The sequence below is a fragment of the Emydura macquarii genome, unplaced genomic scaffold, assembly GCF_026122565.2.
Source record: "Emydura macquarii macquarii isolate MOO-44397 ecotype Brisbane River unplaced genomic scaffold, CSIRO-AGI_Emac_v2 contig_1253, whole genome shotgun sequence".
Lineage (NCBI taxonomy): Eukaryota > Metazoa > Chordata > Testudines > Chelidae > Emydura > Emydura macquarii.
The window spans coordinates 63,308,502-63,334,692 of record NW_027131390.1 but is presented as its reverse complement, the minus strand read 5'-3'; the positions used below and the strand labels follow the sequence as shown (position 1 = coordinate 63,334,692).

The window sequence follows — 26,191 nt, the reverse complement described above, 5'->3', positions numbered from 1 at the left end:
AAGGCTGGCTAAGTTATATTTCTAGGAATTAATTAGAATACTTCCAGTTGGCCTAATACTGTCAAAGGCAAGTCTGAGGAATGTTAATGTCTAACATTTGTTGGGTGTAACAATAAAATCATAAGGAAAGGCCCCAGTTCTCTACAGTATTGTACTTCAGTATCAGCCACAGCTCTGTTTATAGTTGTTTGTATTTGACTAGTCTGTCTAAGGGACCTATCAACTCTAAGGCCCCAGTGTAGGACACTATTTATGCTCATGCTTAATTTTAACTTCCTTATTTACAGGAAATTTGGGAATTTCTTATCCTGACTCATTACTTTATAATGTTGCGTTTCAGGAATGGTTTATAATCAGAAGGGTATTTTTGTTTCCATCTCAAACTAATATTTTAATATTTAATATATGACACATTTAATTGTAATATTTAATATATGACATATGATGGGCCAGATTCTGGCCCTCACTGCAGCTGCTTTTTGCTGCTCTGGGAGCCAGTTTATCCTTCTACCAACCTGGTAATTCCCCTGGTGAAAGATGATATAGAGCTGGCTAGTGGCTCTACATGATCTCTTTCTCAGTTCTTGGCATAGTGTGTGTGGCTGAGGGAAACTGGGCATGGCTGGAGCATCCCTGCATTTTGGCTATTTCCAGCTCCCAGAACAGCTCTTTGGGCTGCTCTAATTTATGATGAGGTCTGTTCCACACCCTGGTCAGCCCTATAATTTTGGAGCCACAAAATAGGCATAAAGCCTCCTAAACTGTGCAGAGCATGGCTCAGAATCTAGGTCTTTGTTTCTAGCCACCTTTGCAATTACAAGTGTTTCTTAAAGAAATAGGCTGTTTAACATTCAATGCATCCATGGATTCCCCTTAAGAAATATTATTTAGGATATGCTTGGCATTCTTAGGAGACCTGGACATATAATGAACAAGAATAAGCCTCTGGTTTGCATATGCCTATGGACAAGCCCCTACCATTTTGCTTTAAAACCTTTGAGTATCTTTCATGATCTTTTTCTTTTGCTTCCCAATGAAACTAATTCCCAGTTTCCTTCTGGTATATCTGAGGCCTCTCTTAGGGATTATTTTAAACTTCTTATTTACTGCAGAATGTGGAAGTGATCATTGTGGTAGTTCAGCTGGCTGAATAAAAGAAAAAAGTTGGATTTGTGATATCTTTAAAATTATGCTAACTTGCTTTGGGGGGGTGGGGCTGAATGACAAATTAAGCCATGGCAAAGAAGAGTGGATACAATGAATGGGTGCTGATTCATATTTATAAATGGAGAGGAAGAATGTAGAAATATTCAGGTATGAGGATTGGTATTGGAATGTGTTTTCTCACACTGGTTTCAATGTAGTGAAGGCTGAAAGTTGTTAGAGGCTATGAGCTTACTTTCTATAGGGCAGAACTGGCAGCTAGATACCAAGGTGACCAGCACCCTTGAAGGACCTTAAATAGATGTCTACATTACAAAAGCTGCTACTATAATTGCTACTAATGGGCATCCTTATTACCTTTGAATCAGTCAGAGCAGGACTTGAACTTGGGTCTTTCACATCCCAGCTGAGTGCGCTAACCACCTCTTTTTAATAAAGAGGCCAGTCATTAAATGGGCATGGAGTCTGAACTATCCTTAACCCCAGAAGTGGTCCTTCATTAACGTGACTGAGGCATATTGATGGAACAGCATGGGGAAGTCTGTACTGCTGCTTCTCGCGCTATGCCTGTACTGTGGATAAGCACAGGACTTTAGTCTCCAGTGCAGACAATTTATCATTTTCCATACGCAATAGTCACTTTATTTTTTTTTAATAATAAGTTCCAAACCAGGGTTTGGAGGCACCAGTCCTAGAAGAAGTTGCAGAAGCCCTGAAGTGGCATGAAAAATAAGAGCTCTCATCACATGAGCGGAAGTATGGAAATGCCTTGGGCAAGTAGGCTTGAACAAACGGACACAACTGTTTAATTGCATCATGAGGACTGATGTCAGATGCTTGAGGAAAGAGCACGAGTACCATTGTTTAAGATAAAAGGAGGCACACAAGACTGTGGTCTTGTTTACACTTGCTACAAATGTGCCACTGAAGTGCTTCAGTGTAGATACTACCTACCAATGGGAGGGGCTCTCCTGTCGGCATAGGTAATCCACCTCCCAGAGAGGCAGTAGCTAGGTTGATGAAAGAATTTTTCCATCGACCTAGCAGCGTCTACACAGGGATTTAGGTTGGTTCAGTGCCACTCAGGACATAGATTTTTCACACTTCTGACTGACGTAGTTAAACCAACCTAATTTTCTAGCGTAGACCAGGAATGTGGTAGCTAAAAGGCATTAAACTCATGAGAAACACAAGGAAAATCTGGGAGAAAGTTATTGATAAGAGACTACAAAGACAAAGTGACAATCAGTTTGAATTCATGCCAGGCAAGTTGTCAGTTCAACCTGTCAGACTGATACTGGACAAAGGAAGAGATTTTTGTGGACTAGTGCCTGCAGGGCAGCTGGAAGTGATGGGTGCTCTAGCATTTACCTACTTCTACATTTGAAAGACTTGTTCTCATTATTTTTTTTAACCTACAGTCTATCTATAAATAAGGCAAATGGAAGGACTTCATAAGAGCTTCTCCCACAGTTTACAACTTTAAACTGAAATTGAAATAAATTGAAAAAGTGCATTGTGTGAAGTGCTGTGTGGGAGACGAAAGGTATTCTAATGTGAATACATTTTTAAATACACTAGTGCCTCTGTTTACTATGTGTTTCTGAGGGTGTTGAAACCCTGGCTAATCTGACATCTTTCTAGGGAGGTGTGAAACAGGATTTCTATAGCACACTCACCAAAAGCTTATGCTTTACTTCAGTGTGTCTGTAATCTACTCTGTCTTTGCCATATCTAACTGAGATTGGGACACCATAAAACTGAATCCAGCCTATTTTAAAACAGCCCTAGTCAGGAGAGAATTGAGTAGTTCAGCTCTTTTCAATCGCCTCAGATGGAGATGGCATGTTCTAGGTCTAACTAGAAAATACAGAGTCTGGTTTGCCTTTCACTCTATTTTTACACCACTATTTACTTCACTGAAGTAAGTGAATTACTTCAGGCTTACACTAGTGGAAATTAGTAGAGAATGAGCCCCACAATCCATTCCCTTTCTTCTGTAAGAAGAATTATTTACATTACAATTATTTTATACATCTGTTCAATAATTTCCCTTTATTTTGCATATTATTTGGGTAGAGTTAAAAGCCTAATTGTATTAATACAGTAAGAGTCCAGTGCTAATCTATTAATCTTTCTTTAGGAAAGAGCATCTGACGTGAACCTTTGTTTTGGGGCATTTTGCCAGGCTGTATGAATGAGTGCAATACACAGGCCTAAATACTTACTCAATTGCATGGTCTGAGGGTCTGGTCTATGTATTGGGCAGTTTTTAGAGCTGAGGAGAAATGCCTACTCACTCTCACAAACCTCAAGACATGAAATGGATGTAGTATTAGTCCACATCCTTCATGCTGTTGGCTCTTTTCACCAGCAAGAGGTTCTGTTTTCCTGGGCATGTGTTTAACTGAGTCAGAATTGAGCTGTTGCTGTGTCAATACAAACTGGAATTGAGCACAGGTGAGTTCAGTGGATGTTTTCCCTGAGTAAAAGACTGTAGGAATCAGGCCTTGTTTTGGAATAAATTATCTGCCCCACCAACCAGTGGCACCTGTTCCTGCTCTGAGTGAAGTTAATGGGAATTTTGGTAGTGTGGCAGTGCCTTCAGGGGTGTAGGGTTTACTTCTGGACTTTTAGAAACCTGTCATCATCTCCACTCTGGCAATATAAAAGAATCTGAAGCTGAATTTCCCTACTCTTTCAGGTGGAAGTATCTTTGGTAGCTCATTGTTTGCATGACAAATCATCACTAGAGGTAAACCCACCCACGGTGTGACACCCTGCCGTTTGATGTATTGCACCTACGGTTGAGAAAGCCAAGGCCACTGTCTCTCTGTGGCTACCCTTTCCTGGAGCATGCCTTATCACCAAAGTATGCTTTAGAACGGAGGGGAATGAGAGAGAAATCCCCCCCCCCGTTTAACTTGCAAATGTTTGCTGCCTTATTAGGGGAGTCTTAAGTAGGGGGCAAGGATGCACACTTCATTGCAACTTCTCCTTGGTTGCTTTTCTTCTATTTTTGACCTTTGCAAGGGGTGTGTGTGTGTGTGCTGGGACAATTTGTATGATGGGGGGAGCTGAGACCCATTGAACCACACACACTATAAACCCTCTATATAATGGAAACCACTTCACGCCAGGAGGTGCCCCAGCACCTTTATTTCCAGGCTTTTGCACAACGCCCTCAGCTCCCGCAGGCTGGCCCCCAACGAGAGTCCAGGCGGCTCACGGAGTGGGGGGTCAGACGAACTTACTTCCCAGCTACTGAGCAGCCCCAGCTCCCCTGGCCTGCGGGTGCCTCGCTCGAGGCGCCCACCTTTGAGAGCCGCGTGGCCGCCGGGAGAGAGCCCAGACCTAGGGGCGACGTCTCTTCACCCCGCCTCGCAGCGGGCCGCAGTTCCCCGGGAGGGCCGGAGCCGGGTGAGCCTCCGACGCAGCCCGCCTGGGGGCGCTGTGAGCCGCGGCCGGCCCGCTCTGGCCGGCTGCCGCAGGTGGTGGAAGCGTCCCAGCCCCTTCGCAATCTCGGCCGCCCGGCTGCCTCCGCCCAGGGCAGGGGAGGGGGAGGGGCAGGGGCGTGGCCGCGGCCGCCCGGCGCCCCAATCCATTCACTTGCACTGGCGGAGCCGCAGCGTGGCTGAGCGCGCCGGGCTGCGGGACTCAGGCACGGAAGGCGCCCGGGGATCGCCCGTCGTGGAGAGAGGTACAGACCCCGCGCCGCGGAGTGGGGGGCAGCGCTGCTTTGAGGGGCCGCTGCGGGGACAGGGGCGGATAGGGGCAGGCAGCTGGGGCAGGTTGGGGTGGGAGCTGTGCCTGGGGCGGGCTGAGAACTGGGCTGGGGCAGGGAAGAAGTGGGGGCGGGTTGGGGGCTGTGAGTGGGGCAGGGACGATCTGGGGGCAGAGGAAGAGACCAGGGGAAAAGCTGGTGTTAGGGTTTGGGCGGTGGGGTCAGAGGTTATGGCGCCAGTCATGCTGGCATTGGGGGCGCAGGGTCGGTGTCTTTCTGTTGCCGCGTTGCCCCGAGCCCTTTCCATGCCCGTCGGGTAGCGGGACCCCTTCCCCCTGCCATTACCCTGCACGCGCTTTTGTGGAGCCTGGGAAGGGAAGTGTGGGGAGGACAAAGCTCCCGGAGAGGAGGGGAAGTGGGCAGGCGGGACTCTTCCAGGTGAAGCCGTGTTTGTGTGGGAACTGGAGGCTCCCCCCGCCTGCCCTCTTTGTTTAGTCTTGGTGAAAGGGATTGAGGAGTCCCGGCTCTTGTTTCCCCGCAGAGATGGGATTGATTCAGCTGGGATTGAAACCAGATTGCGGAGCAGAGGAGGCTTGTATCAGAGTTCTCCAGACCCTGGTGTGTGTATGTGTGTTTTGGGGAAGAGGGGGTTGTGAGCTGTAAGCAGTCAACTGTTGAAAGGGCTGTGTGTTTTCAGCTCCCTTGGTGTTTGCTCCTTTGTGAAGAGTGTTGCTGAATATTGACTATTGCAACAAGTTACCTAATCGTGTTGTGATTGTGCCACACAGTCTGGCGGTGGCTGCCGAGATGGAATCCCACCTGGTACTCACATAGGAGACTGCCTTGCAGGCTCTGTATTCTTAAAAGGAAAGGAAGAGGCAAATATACTTATGGTGACTTGGGCTAGATGGATAGACACAGCTGTTACAAAACTGTATCGACAGGGTTAACTTCAACCATGACACTAGAGCGAAAAACCCACTCCATGGAATGTCTGGGAAAAACCACTAAAGAACACTAGATTGCTAAATGCATGAATCACAATATGTAACATTGCATTGGAAATCCCTTCCAGGGATGACTCCTTCAAATAAAAGCATTTAGTTTGAAATGATAGAGATCTGTTATGGCTTTCATTAGCAAGTAGTGGATGGTTACAGACCTCTAGGAAGCCTAATTTTACCATGAGTTCTGATGTCCACAAGCATAAAGATGGTCCAGATTTTAAAACCAAATCTAAAATCAGTGTGTGCGTGCTTTTCTGGAGAGAGATCACTATGTCTGCTTTTGTTTTTTAAAGCAGCTACCTTGTGTGGAAAGCTTAATTTAATTCAAATTGATGGCTTAGACTAATTTTTGTACAGATACATTTATGGGGAGGATTGTGGGAAGAGATTGTCATTATCTTGGAATGGAATTTAAAATGACAAGAACAAATAATCTCTAGGAGAGGAGACTATTATTTGGGAAAGACTTTTCAGACCTGGACAATTATGGAAATGTCCCAAATTTGGAGTGTAATGTAGGTATGAGATGAATCTTGAAGGGCAAATTGATCATGATAAAAATTGCCTGTGCATATTAAGTTGTGATATACCAGGATGCCCGGTTTTGTATCTGTTATGCTTGTGGTTTTTAAGGAGGGAATAATGCTCCTTCATAAGTGAATAGGACTCCCCCTCAGAAACAATGGCTACACCTAGCAAGGCCTTCTTATGATTGGGCAAACACTGCTTGAACACTAATAACTTGAAAAAGACACAGATACAGTATTTAAGGTACCTTGTCTTACAACTCAAAATAATTGGTAATTTATATGTGTAGATAAAGCATGGCCATTGTCCCAAAGAGCTTATGAAATATTAAATAAAATATGCTTCAAGAGCTGTTAGTATGTGTATTGGAAATAACTGACTGTTTGAAATAAGGCTAGGTTGGAAATTACCTCTGGAAAACATCAAAGGTCCAATAAAATGTCTGACTCTGCAATTTTAGTGTCATGATTTTACCATATCCGGCTATTCTATTGTTAATTGTGAATTAAGGGTGGCAACAGGCTACCATCCTTCCTTGGATGAATCATCATTTTGTCAAACCCTGTATCAAAGGCAAGGCTTTCTCCAAGTTTTGCTAGGAGATAGAAATAAGCTGACACATTAGTTAAATTGGCCTTCAACAGTGGGACAATTTTAAGTGTATTAGAACATAAAATTCCTCTGCTTATATTTTATTTCCAGCTGTCTGTCTTCTTTCTGATTATAAAAATGTGAATAGTGTTTTTCTGTGCAGCATTTTGTTTCTGACTTGATTCTGTAGTAAAACTTACTGTTTGTATCATCACAGTTATTCCGATAGCAATATACAATGGTCAAAACTGAAGTAAGAATTTGCCAACAGTTACCACACCATGGTTTCTTAGAGAACCACACTTCCCTTCCCCCCATACCTAGAATAGAAGATGTTGCTGGAAACTACATGTTAATTGTTGGAGTACATTGGATATTTTAATGGCTGCTTCTCTGTATGCATACTACAAACAGGATTATGACTGTTCTACAGGACTAAGCAGAAGATGAAGGAACTCTTATTAAAATATCTTCAAGAGGAAGCACGGGCTCACTGGTTTAAAATGTTCTTTAACTTTTTCTGAAGTAAGAGCCCCATTTCAAATCATATTTATGAATGAAATAGGAACTAGAGAAGAGAGGACAGAGCATGGATTTAAGGTGGTTGTTTAGCTACAGAGTTAGATTAGCCAGATTAAATTTAATGTAAAGCAAAATTGTTTGTTTTAGGAGAAGTGTACATCTCTGAGCCTTTTTGTGGTTCTGTAGGACAGGAAGGGAGAAGAGAAAGGCAGACAAATGAGAGGAGGACGTGGGGGAGAGACACTGGAAACCTCAGCAAAGCTCTTGAAGGGCTGCTGGCAATGCACAGAAGATGTCAGGGGTCTCCTTTCACATAATCCTCTGAGATCATCAAATTTCTGAGCTCTGTGGGAACAGAAATTCTCCACGCTGGATTCTGATCTCATCTTTCCCCGACAGCAGTAATAGCAGAAGTGGGGTAGCTTGGGAATCAGTGAGGAAAGGGGAAGAAAGGCAAAGTGGAACATAGTCTGCAGGACAGCTTTGTGTACTGTAGAACAATCTGGTTGGTATAGCACATCTACTTCTACATGTGGTTAGAAATAGGACAAATGCTTGCATACTGGGGAAAGTTAAACAGTCTGGCAATAGAACCCTGATCTTATTTCTGGCAGCTAAAATGCCAAATTGTCCTATAAATCTTCCCTTGTATTTCATTCATCCTTTTTTATTAAGTTAACAACAAATTGAAATGAAAAACATTTTAGTGACTTATGTTTCAAGAGTTGGGGAATTTCCTGAGTTCTAAAAGGTGACAGGAAAAGCAGCTGCTTTACTACTTCTTGGTGAATATGGACTCTCACTATTTCATTCCCTTCCACCTTTTTACCTTTTAAAATATCAGCTGCATGAGTCTCCTCCCCTCTTTGCTGGAGGACTATGACACTGTCTTAAGAGGACCACAATAGTGATGTCTGAGCCCAGAAGGCTGTAACCTGATCTGCATCTTCCCCTCCCCTAGGGGAGGGGGGCATTTTGGGGGATGGGGAGAAGAGAGTAACATCTCTTCTTACATCCTTAGGGAACACCACTATTCATATCCACAGAATAGAAAGAAATGAAGACCTGATATTTCTAATCTAAAGTTCAGGCAGGAAACATTTTCTTAAAAACTTCTAAACATTTTATCATAAAGCAACAGAAAAGGGCAATAATGGTTAATTTGTGCTTCATGGTTCCCAGAAACAGAAGGTCAGGTGCAGATTTTTCTTTTGTATTGATGCTAGTGGAAGAGACTATAGGTCCTCCTTGCCGCAGTCCAAATCCATAGTGTTACGGAGAGCATTGGGATTCCTGCCAGGGTGCTGTGTCTGAATTCTTGTGGTGGGTAGAACAGGGTCTCCTCTCAGCTGACATAGACTCCTGCCCCTGCCTCCATTCCCCCATTCTTAGGATTCTCACAATTGTCTGAGGTGCTTGTGCAAGTCAAACACCATTTCTGCAGTTGTATTTATTATAGTTCAATTAAACAGATGTCCAGTAATCCTTCCCTTTTTGATTAGGGGTACCCCTCCTGAACTCACCAGTCCATTGTACCCTGTGATTGCAGGGCAATAGAAGGAAACTTTACATCCCCTCTCCCTGGAATTCCCAGCTTGAACCCTTAAACAAGTGTGTCAACTCCCCTCAACATCTGTCTGTGCTACTTAATCCAGGCTACTACTACAGGCCTCCCAATTCCCATTTGAGTCCTTTTTCCCCCCATCCCCCAATGACTTTTGCTCTTGCCTTCACTGCAGGGAGCTTCAGCTAGTATGCAGCCACTTTTCTAGTTCTCTCTGACTTTGGATCCCCTGCATGTCTGCCTCTCTCCTAACCAGCTGAGCAGACTCCCACTTAGGGTATGTCTACACTGCAATTAAACACCCGTGGCTGGCCTGTGCCAGCTGACTCGGGCTTGGGCTAAGGGGCTGTTTAAATGCAGTGTAGACTTCTGGGCTCTAGGACCCTGTGAGGTGGGAGTCCCTGACCTCAGGCTGCAGACCAAGCCCAGAATGCTATACTGCAGTTACAGTCCCTCAGCATGAGCCCTGTGAGCAAGGGTCACCTGGCACACAGGTGTCTAATTGCAATGTAGACATACTCTTAGAGGAAACACCATACATGGGCTATTAGCACATGATGCTTGTTCACTTGCGCCAACCACTAACCCACAGCCATCACTAACTGACTGATAATTAGATGAGAGTTGGGGCTGAACCCACCTCCTCTTAAGAGGCCGGCCCAACCTTTGATGGTGGGGCTGTTCCTTGGATAGGTCCAGGTCTTGCTTCTACTTAGTTTCCCCAGAAACAGAATAAAAGTTACATGATTCTTGCCACCTTCGCTATTGTCCCCAAGCTTTGATTAGCAGCTGTAAAACTGACCAGGTAAGCTCAGCTGCTGCTTGAAACTGTTTGTGGACTTAAGACGACAATATTATACCAGTTAATCATCCAGACGTAGCTCAGATCTAATTTTTACACTCACAAGGACAAGAAACATAATTTTCTTTTAGATGAAGGCATAAATCCTGGCAGAAACTGGTAGCCTGTGTCTCCCCTTCTCACCACGGAAAGTTTGTGATCTCTGTTGGTGACTAAACTTGTGGTTATTTCATGCTGTGTTCTGATCATGCTAGTAACCTTGGGGGAGATGAAAAGTAACTTGTTTCATTCTAACAGTCTGTCAAAGGGATACACTTGGAAATCTGTAACAGAGGATATTTCTATAGCAAAAAACTAGAATACAAGCCTGGTCTAGACAGTATAGCAGGAAAGACTGAGTTGAGAATAGTGTGGACAAGAGGAAAGGATGTCATTCTTCCTCTCTGTTTTATGAAAAGTTTGCAAGGAAATTAACAATTCCACACTTTGGAATGAAAGCAGTCAACAGATGAAGTTTAAACCTAGGCAAGCAGACAGAAAATTCAGTAAACAAGCTGAAGGCTCAAGATAAGGAGCCCATAGATCCAGAATTTGCCAAGAGTGAAGGCAAGAAATGTTTAGAATGTCCAAGGCTTTGTTCAGGTTTGTGCGGGTGCAGAGTGCTCTTTTAGACCATTTTCCTGGCCGTGACTTGCATGTATACTGTGCTGCCAGTAACTGCTTTGGTGTGGGTGTGCTGCTCATTTCCGTCCTAAACATCTTCAAAATCTCTGATCTGCCCTCTCCTTGACAGAGGGGGCGTTGCTGGATTGGACATAAGTAGCATTCCTTTGCCTTCGGGCAAGAGGACCAGATGCAGGGAAAGAATGGGTGTGGTAAAGGGACAATTGTGTGTGTGTGGTGGGAGGGAGAAGGGGTAGGTGACAATTTGAGAAGCTCAGCAGTTAAGAGGGTGCTGTGAGCGCAATTGTATTGAAATTACTCAATGCAAATCTCTCAGTATTCAAACAATAGATAACCAAGAGGTGCTTATTTTTCACCACCATCAGCAGAAAGCTGTTATTTTTAAGTGCTTGTGAACGGTGCCAGATTAACAGCACTGGACTGTGCTAATTCATGTTCAGAATGATCTGCAACAGTGCAAGTTTCCCTACCCCAGCGCACAGATATACTCTGAAAACTCTCTATTGTCTCCTTTCCCTCCCCTAATTTCTACCCCTTTACTTTTCCTTTCTATCACTTGCACCTTCTACAGTGGCACTGAGAATTATTAATAGGGAAGATTAAACTGCAGTAGTGACTATAAGAAGGAAAAACTTATATCAAATGAATAACAGGAGATTAAGATTGATAGGTCCAAAACCTAGCCAATATTTTCTTCCTTGTTTGGAGTCCATATAGTATAACCCCCTCCCACAGTATGTGAACATAGGTACATGTTGTTGTTTTATATTTTTAAAAAGCAACAGCCCTAAGGTCACCAGTGAATGCACGTGATGGAGAGGGTATATTATGCTGATACTGTATTTAAATCTCACGCATTTAGATGATCCTGCAAATTACTAACCTGAAACTTAAAAACAAAATGTGGATACCTGTGTGTTTTGTTTTGCACACTAAGCCTCTGAAAAACTTATAAGCAGAGTAGAAGAAATTGACTCAATACTTTAATTCACCAATGTTGAAACCACTTCCAAGAGTGAGAGCCTAATATGGCCTCTAGATCATTGAATAAGGGGTAGCAGGATGCCACTATTAGAGAGAGTTAGTTCTGCTGCTAAGTAAATCATGTCTGGCTGTGAAATGGACAGTAAACTGTTCAATTTCCCTCTTCTATAGCTTTGCAAAACAATAAGACAGGCACTGGAGACATTCACTAGTAAGGAGAACTGAGGCTGGGAGATGAAGAGGCTGCTGTGAATCATCCTCTTCTCCTATTACAACAGCTAGGAGGCTCAGGATTGGCTGAATGTAGCTAAGCTCTCCCACTCACCAAGGAAGCAGCCAGAAGTCTTTTGGCATAGGGCGGGGAGCAAAAAGATAGGAATGCTCCTTCTAGATGCTTGAGAAGGTTGGGCAGTGGGTTCATGTTTATCAAATGCCTACTTATGCAAAAGTTGGAGCACGTGAGCATAACATCCTGCTAGGAATCCCAACAACTCTTCCCCCCTCCTCCCCCCCCCAGCTGTGGAGGTGTGTGGGGAGGCTGCTGCTAGACAATGGAGGGAGGGAAGAAGAGGGTAGGGATAGAATGGCGGGGGGAGGGTCTCTTTAGTTTATGCCCTGGCTAGTAGGTTTAACCATATAGTTGCTGAGTGTTTGGTAAAATATTATGGACTGATGTGAGTGGATGCGTGTGGGTGGAGAGGGGTGATTGAGAAGTATGGTATTTGGAGGTGAGATTTTTGGAGAAGAATGAACTCAACAAAGGCAAAGAAAGGTCAGAGAATGGAAGGAGAGAGAATGAAAAGAGGAAATGTACATTTGTAAACAATGCAAGAAAGACTATACCATGATCTAGAAGGAGAGGAATAGGTCGTAGGCAGGGAAGGAAAGAAGATACAAAAGGCAACTGATATTTTAAAAAAATCAGTTGAATAGAAAGTTGTTTGATAGTTAAAAAGAACTTGTTTTAAAAACAACTTGTGGATAGTAACCCTGTCTTCAGAGTCTGCTGGTGCGCTTTTCCCTGTTGCTCTGTCTTACTCTGAGTTCTGCTTCTTCTCTAGGTGCTGGAGGGGGTAGCTGGGAATCTCACTCCTGCTGGTGTGCGTGTTGCATTGCTGGGGAGTAGGAGAGAATTTCTTTACTTTCCAGTCCCAGTGTTTGGTGAGGGAGGGGGGCAGCCTGCAATGGGAGTCAGAGTAGGAACTGCAGAGCCAGCTGTGGAGCAGGAGGGCAGAGCATTTTTCATCAATGCTCCCAGCTCTTTAAGGGAGGGGTTGGTGTGGTGAGAGGGAGCTTTGCCTTCTCCATGGTGAGGAAGAAGCCCTTCAGCCTGTGGAACAGCTCTGATTTGCTGCCTTGCCACTGGAGGCAGTGGTGTGGGAAGGCAGCCAGTCAGAGGTGTTTCCTCACTGACCCACACTAGGAATGGAAAACCTGCAGTTGAGGCCTGAAATGTTGGAAGCCCTCTATCTAGCAGGGGCAAAATGCTACTAGCTGCCATCTGGTCTGTGGACAAAGAGCATGTTGAGAGTTACCCTGGTCTCTAACTGGGCTCTGAAGGTTACCTTGGCAACCAAAAAGATGCAAAAAGCCTTTTATTTGAAAAAAACCAAACTGAGGATATGAGAAATCTGTGAGGTGCTCTCAGAGACTTAGGATCATAAGAATTTAGTGCACATGGATTTCTAGAGTTCCTGGTAACTTGTAATACAACTCTAAGTTAAGGGGATGGCTGCAGATGCATTCATTATGAAATCCTGAAAACCATCAACTGACTTTTGTTTCTGCTGAAACAGAATTTGGAAAAGCTCAGTCTTTGTATAGTTATGAGTTTGTATGCTGTGAGAGAGACTCTTTCTCTCCCCCCCCCCCCATGAGGTGACTTCTGTGTCTATTTTAGGAAGGTATCAGGCACAAAAATTGTGAAATTTACATTTAAAAACTAAATTTAATCTCCTGTGTTTATCTTTCTAGGCTTTAATAGTAACCTGACACTTAGCTACATGTGCTTTTTTGACTCCAGTGATCTTTGTGGGTTTGAATTGCCAGTTTTAGAGCTATCTCCATTGTCTGAGGCCATCTGTTGGTAAAGCAGTTAAGGTGATGGAAAACTTGATTTATTTTATAATGTGATTTCTAATGTACTGGTGAAAATGACAATTGAGCATGAAAATCCACAATCTAAACTGTAAATATTATTGAAACACAAACTTTCTGTATTGTGTTTAAAAATAAACAAAATAGAATTTACCTAATCTTTCTCTCTTTCTTAAAGGGACACGCTACTTTATTAGCTCAAAATTTGGAGCTATTCTGTATGCAAAATCTCTTCTTCCTCTTTAAAAATAACTAACAAAAAACCCTTCTTTCTGTTTGCTTTTCTGTTACCAAGAATGCCAGCCTCCATGGAAGAGAAATCAGTGTGCTGCACAAACAGTCATGGAAAACTATGGCAGGGAAACAGATCTACGATACCCTTTTAAAATGAATGTCTGAATTGTAATGTTTCTGAAGTCCCCTGTCTACGAGGGTGGTGTGTTCATAAAAAAATGCCTGCTCAACTGTTGGCTTTGTCACTAAGGGACCAATTTTGTCCAGGTGTCAAAATATATTAATAGATGATAGAATTTTTTTTGTCAAGACATTTGAGGTCTTCCTTTTAATGGTAGTGTCCTGGTTTTATGCACAGCACTTCACTTGCTTGGGGCATGTAGAGGGAACCACTGCCTTCCTCAGCTGTGTGACTGTTTTTGTCTCTTATAACAGATGTTGTTCATGGGAAAGAGCTGAAAAGAGTTCCAGGTTCTTGAGGGTTAGAAGGGAGGGAGGGAACAATCGTTATGCTCCTTTTAGTGGCAGATTTCCCATTTGTCTCTTTGCAGCTGATGAAACCATTTGAACTATTGTGAATCAGGGGATTAGCCTCTTGCATCCTACTTCACAGTTCATCTGTTTTACCTGCCTTCTCAAAGATGGATGGGACTGCAAGTACCATCTGAGGTTGAAGGGCGGGGTTGTCAGGGGATTGGGTGTGTTTCGGGATTGGCAGATTAGATTGGGTGAATATGGGGTCTGCTACGGAGCTTTGGTGCGGGATATGTCAGGATATTGGTGGTTTTCAGGCGACTTGTCTTTCCTCTTATGTTATACATACCAAACATGGAAATGAAGAATTTGAAAAGCTACTGTCAGAAGGAGCTTGCATCTGCATACATTCCTGGCTTTACTTTGGACAATTGGTTCTTGCAAAAGTGTATGGTTACATGGAGGCTACAGGGACATGTTACATCCAACACCTTGTATGGCTGGGCAGTCGGGAGATCAGATCTCATGAGAACTCACCATTCAAGGACTGGTGATGAGAAGGGGAGTGGCTCCTGCTCAGAGACAGATCAATCTCTTTCTATGGGATTTGGATTTTCTGAAGCATCAGGCATTTGATTGGCTTGGTAGCCAATGGGGAGAAGAACTTGATCTCGTGGTACATCGAATGTATTAATCAGCATGAGGTTTATGTGTGTGGCATCCTTCCCTCCCACCCCCGGGTGGATCCAGTGTTTAGATGTTTGGTATTTGCTTGAATTTTTGGGGGGTCATCCTCCTTCACATTCTTCAGACGTCTTTGACTGTTGTCGTCAACTTAGCATTTAGCAGCAGGCTAAATATGTCAAAACAGCATGCATAGATTTGACAGCAAGATTTCCATTAACTGTAACACACCCTTTTTAATATAAGGACCTACCTTGAGGCACATCTGACTGTTGATGTATGGTAAATAGAAATTTATAATTCCAGCTGTCCCATGTTGCACAGAGGTGTGTGGTTAGTACACTGACTGGGTAAAGAAATGATTTGCGCTGTGTGTGTGTGAGAGCGAGAGAGAAGGAAAGTAAAAGTATTAATTTTTATTATTATAGGAGTGTAAGTGAGGCATACAGCTTGGTGTTGAATGTAATATCTCTCCCAAAGGAGAGAGGCCTCAGTTGGAAAAAATGTGTTGACGGTGTGTGGTGAAGACTGGCCGTTTATACATCAAAATGTGCAGGGATATGCTGTTAGTGGGTCTTTGAATGTGAACTCTGGCCTGCTAGCAGGCCCAAGTTATGTCACCTAAAATAAACAAAAAAGTTTCCTACCTTGGTGTACTTGGTTGTTCTTCAGTAGTTATGCAAACATAACCTTTGAATCAGGCATGAAATAAAAAATTAGCATTAAATTTAAGAGCAGTTTGAAAGATTAAGGTAACTAGTTAAAAGGGCATCTTGTCTGTACTGAAATTAAGCTATACAGCCAATAGTAGTAAAAACTAGAATTTTCTTAACTGACTGTATCCCAGGTGTTTAATGTTCTATACTAAATACCAGTCTGGCCTAAAAATTCAGGTCGTTCAAAGGGCGCACTCAACCAAATATCTAGACTGTGATTTAAAAAAAGATGTATTTTTAAGTTTTGTTTCAGGTTCAACACCTGTCCCTGAGTTTCTCTGACAACTTTTGTTGTTTTACAGTCTCATTTTTCTACTCTTTAAAAAATTATTTATCTTTCTCTCTGAGTGGAGAGACCCACATAAGGAAATTGACTGAGACTGCAGTGAAGTGGTTCTGTTTTTGAAAAAATGTATTTAAGTCCCCAAAGAAAACAAATCCAAAAAACATTGAAAGAATATTTCTCTATTTTTAATGATAGTCATCTGAGGTGTTATTTTTAACAATGTAGGTTTAAAAGTGGATACACATGGTTTTAAAAAAAAATTGATGTCAAGTTTGTTTATCGTAGATTTGGAGATGAGAATGTTTACAAAATTCTACAGTTAAACTGTGGCTAAAGAAAGTTTAAAAGTAAATATTCTCTATGAGATGGATTGTGGTCCTATTGAAGTTAGTGGGAATTTTGCCACGTTCCATGAATCAGGATTGAGCCCATTAGTAGGGAGCTGTTCCCAGCTATACAGAAAATGGATAGGGGGAGTGGGAAAGTAACCAACATACTCACTCCAAAAAACAGAAGTAACTTAAAATAGGAAAGCTATGTTCAGGGTACAGAATAAGCTCTTGTTTTTTAAAAAAAAAAAAAAAAAAAAAAAAAAAAAAAAGGTACATCACACCTATGACCTTTTAAACCTGTTGATATAATTCAAAATGGAAATGGAAATTACCCAGAGAGTAAGAGGAGCCTAAAACATCTTTGATATTTTAAGACTACCTTTTATTACGTGCTAAAAAAGCCTGTCAGGCTGATGTTTCAGTAGCAAGCATCCTCCTCAAAGCCTATAAAGCCAGAGTAACCAGCAGAGATTTTTTTATAAAGTAAAAATACAAATCACTGAGTTAGGAAATTGGTCAACAATCTAATGCAGTAACTGGTACCAACTAGATACTGTGTACATAAAATAAATATTACAAGTAATTTGAAAAATTACGCATACAGGTGAATAAAATGGAAGTGCTTTATCTTTTGGAAATGGACCAAAAAGTAGTCTTTTAATAAGCAATATCCTTTTTAATATTAATATAATGGACATCAGAGTAAATGAGAGAAGCATAGGACAAATGTAAACGATATTGTTCATTCTTCAGCACTCAATTAATCTTCAGTCAGTTGAGGAGGAGGGAAAAAACCTCTGTTCAGTAGATATAACTCTCATGGCTTTTGCCTTTTGTGGTTATATACAGAATATCTCATGATTTTTCTGAACATATTTATACCGTAGTCACAAAAAGATGTCAATAAAAGCACCAAGGGGCAATCCCTGAGAGCATACAGCTCCTTTGGGGATTCTGCCATCACAAGTTAAATGTGGTAGGAGTAATTTATCCAATGTAGTTTAAAATTCTAAATAAAAAAATCACAATAACATGAATAATCTCAAAAATGTTAAATTTTAATCCTCATTAATGTCAGAGTGACATACATTTTCAATAAAATAACCAATATGCTTCCCTGTGCAGTCTAGTGGTTCTATTACCAGTTTTTCTAAACTCCAAATACCTTCAGTCCCTATGAACTTTAAACTACTAAAAAGGATGATGCAGTTCCTTAGCAACTGGGTAGGTAATATTACTCCTGGTAATTACAGACCTATAATCAGTAATACACATTTTAATTGGCCTTTCCTATATATGACAAACCACAAGCACATGTAAATCTGCAAATTAGTTAATCAGTGTCATATAATTTTTAGGGTAATAGAGATTTGTTTTTCAGTTAAAGTGCTGTTGTGAATCTTTAATAGTCTGTAGAATAATTTGAATTTTTACAACATGACTTTTTGTAATAGAAGTAGCCACCACTGATATAGTAAAGGTTGCACAACAGTTTTCATTCTAATCCTGTTTTCATTTGCTTGCAGCTTTCTGAAACTTTGAATACAACAGTTCTGCTGTTAATAGAAAGTATATTTTTTTTACTCAGAAAATCATTTGCAATTCTGAACAGATCTGTGGTTGAAATGGATAAAAGTTGAAGTTTGACATGGAAATTGCTTGCACTGAGAAGAAAACTAGTTTTGATTAGACCAAGTTACGAGCCTCTGAAAAATGCATACTGTCCATATATTTTGTATTGTTCTTTCATTACTCTTGTAAAGGATTCTTCAAGTGGTAGACTATTTTTTACACATACTGAGTTGATAACTTACATAGTACAGCTGTTCCTCATCTTCCATTTATTTACCTTACAAAATGTGTGTGGGGGGGCTACTTTGAATTCAGCTTCTGTGTTTTTTGTAAGATGTGCTGGAGGCAGCCCTTTCCTGGTATACCTTGGGGGCTTTGAAGCCCTGAAGGTGGACAAAAGAGGGGCTGTATTCTGTGTCTACCTCAAGAGCATAGGAGAGTGAATTTTAATGCAGTTTAGTCAAATACTTCAAGTTATGGAATTTACCTGAGCTACTGTCAGTTATCTGGCAAGCCAGCAGGTCTTAAATATCTTGGAGAATATAGCTTCTTATGTCTTTGTTTAAAAGCCAACCGAATTTCATGTCTCTCTTGCTAGGGAATTTCCTATGAACTGAACACTAATGTTGCTAATGTGGCTGGGAATTGTGAGAGTGTTTGTCTGTGCAACAGTCTTTGTCCCCTTTTAAGAATGCATTAAAATATAGTCATGAATTAAAACATACTTCCTCAATGTAACATTGCACAACTTTTCTACCACTTGAGATACATGTGTAGAATCTCATAGCACCAGGCAACAACTGGTATTGTCATTTTTATTGTGGCAATATTTTTTGGATGAGTGGAGTGAATGTTTTGTCTTTATGCTGACAGAAACATTGCTGAGCAGTAGAAATTGTTGCTGTTTAATTGACTCTTAATAAAAACATTCTCTCACTCTTAATATAAATAAATATACCTCACTATCTCTTGTTTAGCTTTCATGATTTACTGAACCCATTTGTGGTTAACTAGTTGAGGAATCTGTTAAGTACACTGAATGTTTGACACTTACTGAAAACTAACAAGACATTGAGCAAAGTTTTAGAAGTGTCTTTTCAATTCTAGATAAGACATAACAAGCATTATTTAATTTTGAAACAAAGCCAAAATTGCAAACTACTTTAAAATGGCAAATACTGACTGGATCACAGTGCAACAGCAGTAAACTATTTGGGGGAAGAGGGGCTTCATAAAATGGTCAGCTGTCGGTCTAAGCATATGTGTATATATATATAATATATATTTAAATCCACTCTCTTCCTAGCAGGAAATCATTGGGGCCCCAAAGTCCTCTCACTGCTGACAGTTCTCTCTCACCCCCCTTGCTCTTTTCCTCAGTCCTTTCATTGCCACATCTCTGTGTCTTTGAACAATCTTGGGAGAAGCAGAAGGCTATAGACTCTCTTCCTGAAGAAGAGTTCCAGGCAACAGAAGAGTTACGTCCACTGTCCTCTGCCCCAAAGACTGAAGAGTTGGGGAGTCTGCAGCCCTTGCTAATGTTTTCCTTGGGTTAGAATCAGCAGTTTGTTACATGCTGATAAGTGGCTCTGGTGTTGGGTGAACAGAGAACCATAGTTTTCTCAGCCAGTATTGAGCATGTCCTTGGAAGGAATCTAGGTTGATGTCACTGTGTCCAACATGGACTGCTTCCCCATCAGTATACTCTATTACCTGTATATACGTATTCTGTGCATCAGTTTGAGGGCAGTGGCCTGCATTGTTTTGTATAAAGGAACATCATCAACTTACAAATCCTATTTCTTGTCAGATGTGGGCACAAAATTACTGTGACCAAAAAGATTAGCAGAAAACATTTTCCCCATTTCTCAGTTTCACTTTGTCCATTTGACAGCACTATGTATCTAGCCATTTTCTCTGTTTCTTGTATGTGGTCAGAAAGTTTACTTTACTTTATTTGTGTGAATCTATTTTTCAGTGACAGGGAAATGAAACATAGTAAATGTTATTGCAAAGTCACTGACTTTGGGAGGCTGAGGACCAGGTATGGTACCTAAAGCTACTTCCAACTCTTCCTTTTGAAATTCATTGAATTTCACATTGTTGTGTTGCTGATAACTTTGCCTTTAGTTTCACAAAAGTTTTCTACAGTGAGTAGACTAAAGTGATGGCAAGGGCTACTTTTTTTTAGCCAGCCTGAAATTGCAGGTGTGCATGAATCCAACACTGCATACGCTGTCAGGAGAGCTTTGGGTTCTGGGGGGGTAAAATGTCCTCTTTCGCTACACCAGCAAAGGAGGAAAAAATTAACTGACATACATTGCCCATAATAGCTGCTGTGCAATAAGTAAAGAAGTGTATAAACTGATTATCCTAAGCTTTTTGTAGGTGTGCAGTGCTTGATCATGACATCATAGGGGCATATGGATAGCACGGGAAAGCTCTGGTGGAGCCATTGTGTATGGGAGTCTTTAATACAAATGGTCTACTTCCCCCTTTTGAAGAGGGGTAAATGACTTTATCTGCACACATTTTGCTTCGCTTTTCTCTTTTGTTGTTTTGGCTTCTTTTTACAGTACTATTTGGCACTCATTAAAGCATTCAGATCTGTTTCAGTTTCCTCTAGCTGATTGTGAAATGGTCTATCAGTTGTTGTTTTAAGTGAAAATCTGTGCTAGCACTCAAATTAGAGTCTGGGGAACAAATACATCTGTATTGACAAAACAAATGGAATTTGCTGCAATGGAAGGAAGACTGATCTCGCAAGAGACATTAAGGGGGTGTACGAGAGAAAAACAGTAGCATAAGGGGGGGTGGAAGGAGGTGTAAGTTGAACATAGAGGAGGAGTCATTAGATGGGGCAGTAGAAGCCAGTGCATAGCTGCAAAGCTTAGTGGCTCTTATCTACACTGAGAGAGGACAGCAGAGAATCATTGTAGACTGCACTGTTCCAGCTGGACATGAACTAATAATGTTATCCCAGGCATTGTAATGAGTAGATACAAGCAGTGGTTAAAAGATATTGCATAGCACAACAGCATGTGATCACAGAACATAGTACTAGTATTGCAAGTCCAAGGTTTTCCTTAGCTTGTTGCTGCACTGGTTTTTGTCAATCATAAAAACATGATTGAACATGCTTTTTAATAATGCAAAATTAATGGAAATCTATGTAAGTGGAAGTGAGAACAGGGCCAGGAGGAAGAATGAGGAAAGAGGAAGCTGGCCAGTGAATAGGAAGCGAACAGGGATGGTGCTCTGAGATGCAGATGTAATGTACTCTGGGGATGGTGAGGAAGATTAATAGGGGAGGGAACTAGCAAGTGGGTGTGAGAGAGTTCAGAAAATGTTTGGGGGAAAATCTGATGAGCAGAGTGCAGGTGTTTGTTTTTTGCTGAACCAACTTCTTGTTGTACTAAGATTTAATAATTTACAACTTTAAACTTTACAGAACTCTGTTTCATACAGTGTATCCAAACTAGTTTAATACAACTGTAAAATGGGAAGATATTAGGTAAATCTGGGATTTGTCATTTATATTGTAGGTTCTTTTTATTAAGCATTTCTATGGTCTTAATACTACCCAGTTCAGTACCTTTTTTAATCTGTCTCAGTTCAATAATTTTCATGGAGAAAGAACCAAAGCAAAAGTCATTCTTGTGTTTTACATACAAAAGCAAAACATAATTAATACATCTCACATTTAACCAACTTGCCTTTTTGTTTTTATATGTGCCATTCACAGCCCTAGCCAGTGCTGGATGGTGGCAATCAGGTTTTGTTTTTAAGCTTGGCAATATTAGCTTTACCTAATCCATCCATAAGGGTACCATTTCTTTATAGTTGAAGGAAAAGGATTTTGAAAAATAAGTCCCTATTTAGGAAGTTGGCTGACTCTGAGAACACAATAGCTTTATTACAGGTTAATGGGAGCTGCTGGGCGCTCAAAACCTTTAAAAACCAGACAACTTAATTTAGGTGCCTAACATTTCAGAATTGAATAAACCTTATGAACTCCATTCTCAAATACTATCAGTAGACTGATGTATGTAAGTCATGCATTATTCTAGCTTTGAATACTGAGGATGGTGACTTGGTGCACCTTTTTTTGTAAGTACTTCTCAGTTGAGCAGTATATGAATATGCTGGTTAATGGCTTGGGTATTCCTGGTCTTGAAATTCCATAGCAATGATGCATTTAGCTGGTACATGACTTGTAATTTCAGAGTGGGAAATGAGATCTACTGGTTAGACTTAAATTTTGGGTTACAGTTGACCATATTAGGGTTTAGTGCTGGCTGAACTTTTTTTTTTGGTACTGACCCAATATTTAATAAATTCCATATTCGAGGACTTTTTTTAACAGCTCATAAAAATAGTTGAACATTAGTTGCAGTGAAAAATCCCATGGAGAGTAAATATACAATTTAATGCCAAATTGGTGGTTTCTAAAAAATAGTTTGACAGGGATGAACGGAAAAGATGTACAAATCAATGTCATACCTATGGTATGATGCTTCTGGGCAGTAATTTAAGTTTTTTGTTTAATAATTCAGGAGCTGAGGGTTTTTAGGAATAAACCAAGATTTTTGGGAAATGGCTTTCTCCAGCCCCTCCCGAGGATCGTTACTTTGTTGTGGAGGAGGGACTTGTGTGTTCTGATGAATCCCAGGGCTATGTCGTCTGCAGCTTAGTACTCCTGGTGGGGTTACCCTAGGCAAACAGGACTGAGGGAAAGTTCTAGACTAAAAACGATTCACCCAAAGATCCTCGTGAAAGCCCAAAAATGACCATGGAACTTTAGCCCAGATTAGGGATATCGGGACCTAGCCCTGGAGCCAGGCCTAAGGGGGGGGTGATAAGTGAGTGTCTGGTGGCAAGGACACTCATGTAACTGGCTGGGCTCAGCCTGAAAAGGTGATGTTGACCCGCTCTGTGGGCCCACCACCCATAAAGTGAAGGGTGAAGGTCAGGTGCAATGCCAGAATGGCAGCAGGAAGGATGGATCATGATGGACTGGCTCTCCGCAATAGGATTGACTGGCGGATTGGTGCAAAGGCAGCAGTGATGCGGGTGCTGTATCGAACCATGGTGGTGAAGCGGGAGCTGAGTTTTTGGACAAAGCTCTCGGTTTACAAATGAGTCTATGTCCCCATCTTCACCTGTGTTCATTAACTTTGGGTAATGACCGAAAGATCATGCATATAAGTGGCAGAAATGAGGTTTCTCTGCAGGGTGTCTGGGCTGACTCTCTGAGATAGGGTGAGGGGCTAGGTTATTTGGGAGAGTCTGAGTGGAGCTGCTACATCTCCAGCTTGAGAGGAGTCAGCTGAGGTTGTTTGAGCACCTGATAAGGATGCCCCCGGGTAGAACTCCACTTTAGAACTCTACCGGGCATGTCCCCATTGGGAGGAGGCCCTGAGGTTGACCCAGGACACGCTGGAGGGATTATATCTCCAACCTGGCCTGGGAGTCCTCCAGGAGGAGCTGGAACCTGTTGCGGAACAAAGGGAGGTCTGGTCCTCCCGACTCTCCACGCTGCTGCTGTGACCTTCACCAGGAAAAGCGGTGTGGGGGAGGAGGCTTTCTCCAATATGTAAGAAAATGCTCTCTTAGTTTTGCTATGCAAACCTAACTCAGTTGTCAACATTAGTTCAGCATGATTATGAGACAGCTTTCACATATCCATGTGAATTTTTAAGATTCCCAGGCTTGGTTAAGGTTGGGAATCTTTTAACTATTACTTCCGTTAACCTGCAGCTCCACCGGCAGTTATCTTGGTTGAACTTGGAATAACATCAGACATGCCTTAAGTGTCGTTTGATGATTTGAGGGATATTTGAACCACTGCTCAAAAATCAAGTAGTGCATATTTATGTGGTGGTCATAGATGTAAATAGGAGGTAAAAGGCTAGTCTGGAGTGAGTAGTTTCGAATTAGTTTAATGGGAAGTCATGTAAATGTGATTAGTTTTATGGGAAGTCATTAATGATCTGGAGGATGGAGTGGATTGCTCTCTCAACAAATTTGCAGATGACACTAAGGGGGGAGTGGTAGATATGCTGGAGGGTCGGGATAGGATACAGAGTGATATAGACAAATTGGAGGATTGGGCCAAAAGAAATCTGATGAAGTTCCACAAGGACAAGTGTAGAGCTCCACACTTAGGATGGAAGAATCCCATGCATTGCTACAGACTGGGGGCCGACTGGTTAGGTAGCAGTTCGGCAGAAAAGTCCACTGTAAACCCCAGGTCCAAGAAGCTGGATATGAATCAACAGTGTGCCCTTATTGCCAAGAAGGCTAACGGCATATTGGGCTGCATTTGTAGGAGCATTGCCAGCAGATCCAGGGAAGTGATTATTCCCTTCTATTCTGCATTGGTGAGGCCACATTTGGAGTATTGTGTCCAGTTTTGGGCCCCCCACTACAGGAAGGATGTTGACAAATTGGAGCGAGTCCAATGGAGGGCAATGAAAATGATTAGGGGGCTGAAGCACATGACTTATGAGGAGAGGCTGAAGGAAGTGGTCTTATTTAATCTGCAGAAGAGAAGAGTTGGGGGGGGGGGGAGGGGGATTTGACAGCGGCCGTCAACTACCTGAAGCGGGGTTCCAGGGAGGATGGAGCTAGGCTGTTCCCAGCAGTGGCAGATGACAGAACAAGGAGCAGTGGTCTCAAGTTGCAGTGGGGGAGGTCTAGATTGCATATTAGGAAAAACTTTTTCACTAGGAAGGTGGTGAAGCACTGGAATGGATTACCTAGGGAGGCAATAGAGGTTTTTAAGGCCTGGCTTGGCAAAGCCCTGGCTGGAATGATTTAGTTTGTGTTGGTCCTGCTTTGAGCAGGGGGTTGGACTAGATAACGTCCCTTCCAACTCTAATCTTCTATGATTCTATGATAGTGGTAAATGCACAAAAACGGTTTGCTTAACACTGACCGTATAAACTAATAATCCACTAGAGAAATTATTTAAGCTAGTTTTCCTAAGAAAACAAAAAAAAAAACCCCAAAACCTAAAATTAGAATTTGTAGTGGAAGAATAAACAGAAAATGACAGCCCAGATACTTATTATGGAGCAGTCACTGCTAATTAATATGGCTATTCTACTGTTATAAAATTGCATGGCTGCACAGTAATCTCAAAACATGTTTGAGTTTGCGATGTCACAAGGCTGTTCACTAATCCCTAGTTCAGCATTTTCAATGCAGTCTGTGATAAATAATTTATCTTATCATAAAAACTTTAACAGGTGAGGATGAATTCCTCAGCTTGATCCTGGTCCTCAATTTTTTCCTGTCCCTAGAAAGGGAAGTTTGGAGTATGTCTGTCTACACAACAAAGAAAAAAAATCTCAAAACCCTGCAGATCGCCTGTGCCAGCCGACTCGGGTTTATGGGGCTCAGGCTACAAGGTAGGAGAGTCTCAAAGTTTAGGCTCCAGCCCGAACCTGGAAGTCTATACGGCAGTGAAACAGCCCGAGCCCCTGAGCCCAAGTCAGCGAGCATGGGCCAGCTGTGGGTTTTTATTTGTGGTGTAGACATGTCCATAGTTTTGGAGCCATTCATTTCTATGTGAATTGAAGTTATTTGTTCAGGGATTTTCTGTGGTTTCAGCAGATTAAGTTGGAAGTAAATTGTCATGTGTCTGTACTCCAGTTGACAGGACTTGCTAAGGAAAGAATCTTTTTGACAAGAAGCAGTTAAGCTGTAGTTCGACAGTGATTGGGTGGTAGACAACCCAGAATATTATGTTGTGAATACTAAGGAAAGATTCTATTAATAAACACACAAAAATGGGAATTACAATGTATAGTTTAGAATAGCTTTCTTGTCTGACTGAAGCCAAGTAAGTAGTTTTACATTTAAGAGTCTAAAAGATTGTTTGGTGTAGAGGAAGGAAGGTAAGGATGGGAAAAGTGGAATCAAATTGGAATATGGACATTAAGTCCATAAAAAGCAGTTACTTTTTATGAATGTCTGAGCATTCTAAAAGTCAATAGAAAGTTGAGTTTGGGTACACTTGAACATATTTTTACTATAATCAAAAAGTCTGGATGCAGAGTAGATACTACATCATGGATTGTATGCATATGTTGCAGTTCAGTTCTTGATTTTCAGTTTTAAAAACAAATGACTTCTTATAAGTGAGAACTCTTCATTTAGTCCCTGGAAAATCTGCTTGCGTAGGGTCTTGGACTGGGCCCTTCATTTGAAATATATCCA

At 41.7% G+C, this 26,191-nt stretch overlaps 1 protein-coding gene across 4 annotated transcripts in view; it reads left to right on the top strand.

The window, feature by feature from the left end:
• The first annotated feature begins 4,767 nt into the window (after positions 1 to 4,767).
• The window catches only part of MYO1B (myosin IB), a 169,017-nt gene continuing 147,593 nt past the window's right edge, over positions 4,768 to 26,191 (top strand). For all 4 annotated transcript variants that reach the window (XM_067549001.1, XM_067548999.1, XM_067549000.1 and 1 more), the window contains exon 1: positions 4,768 to 4,864. The gene's annotated coding sequence lies outside the window, so the exon portion shown is untranslated. The remainder of the gene's footprint in view (positions 4,865 to 26,191) is intronic.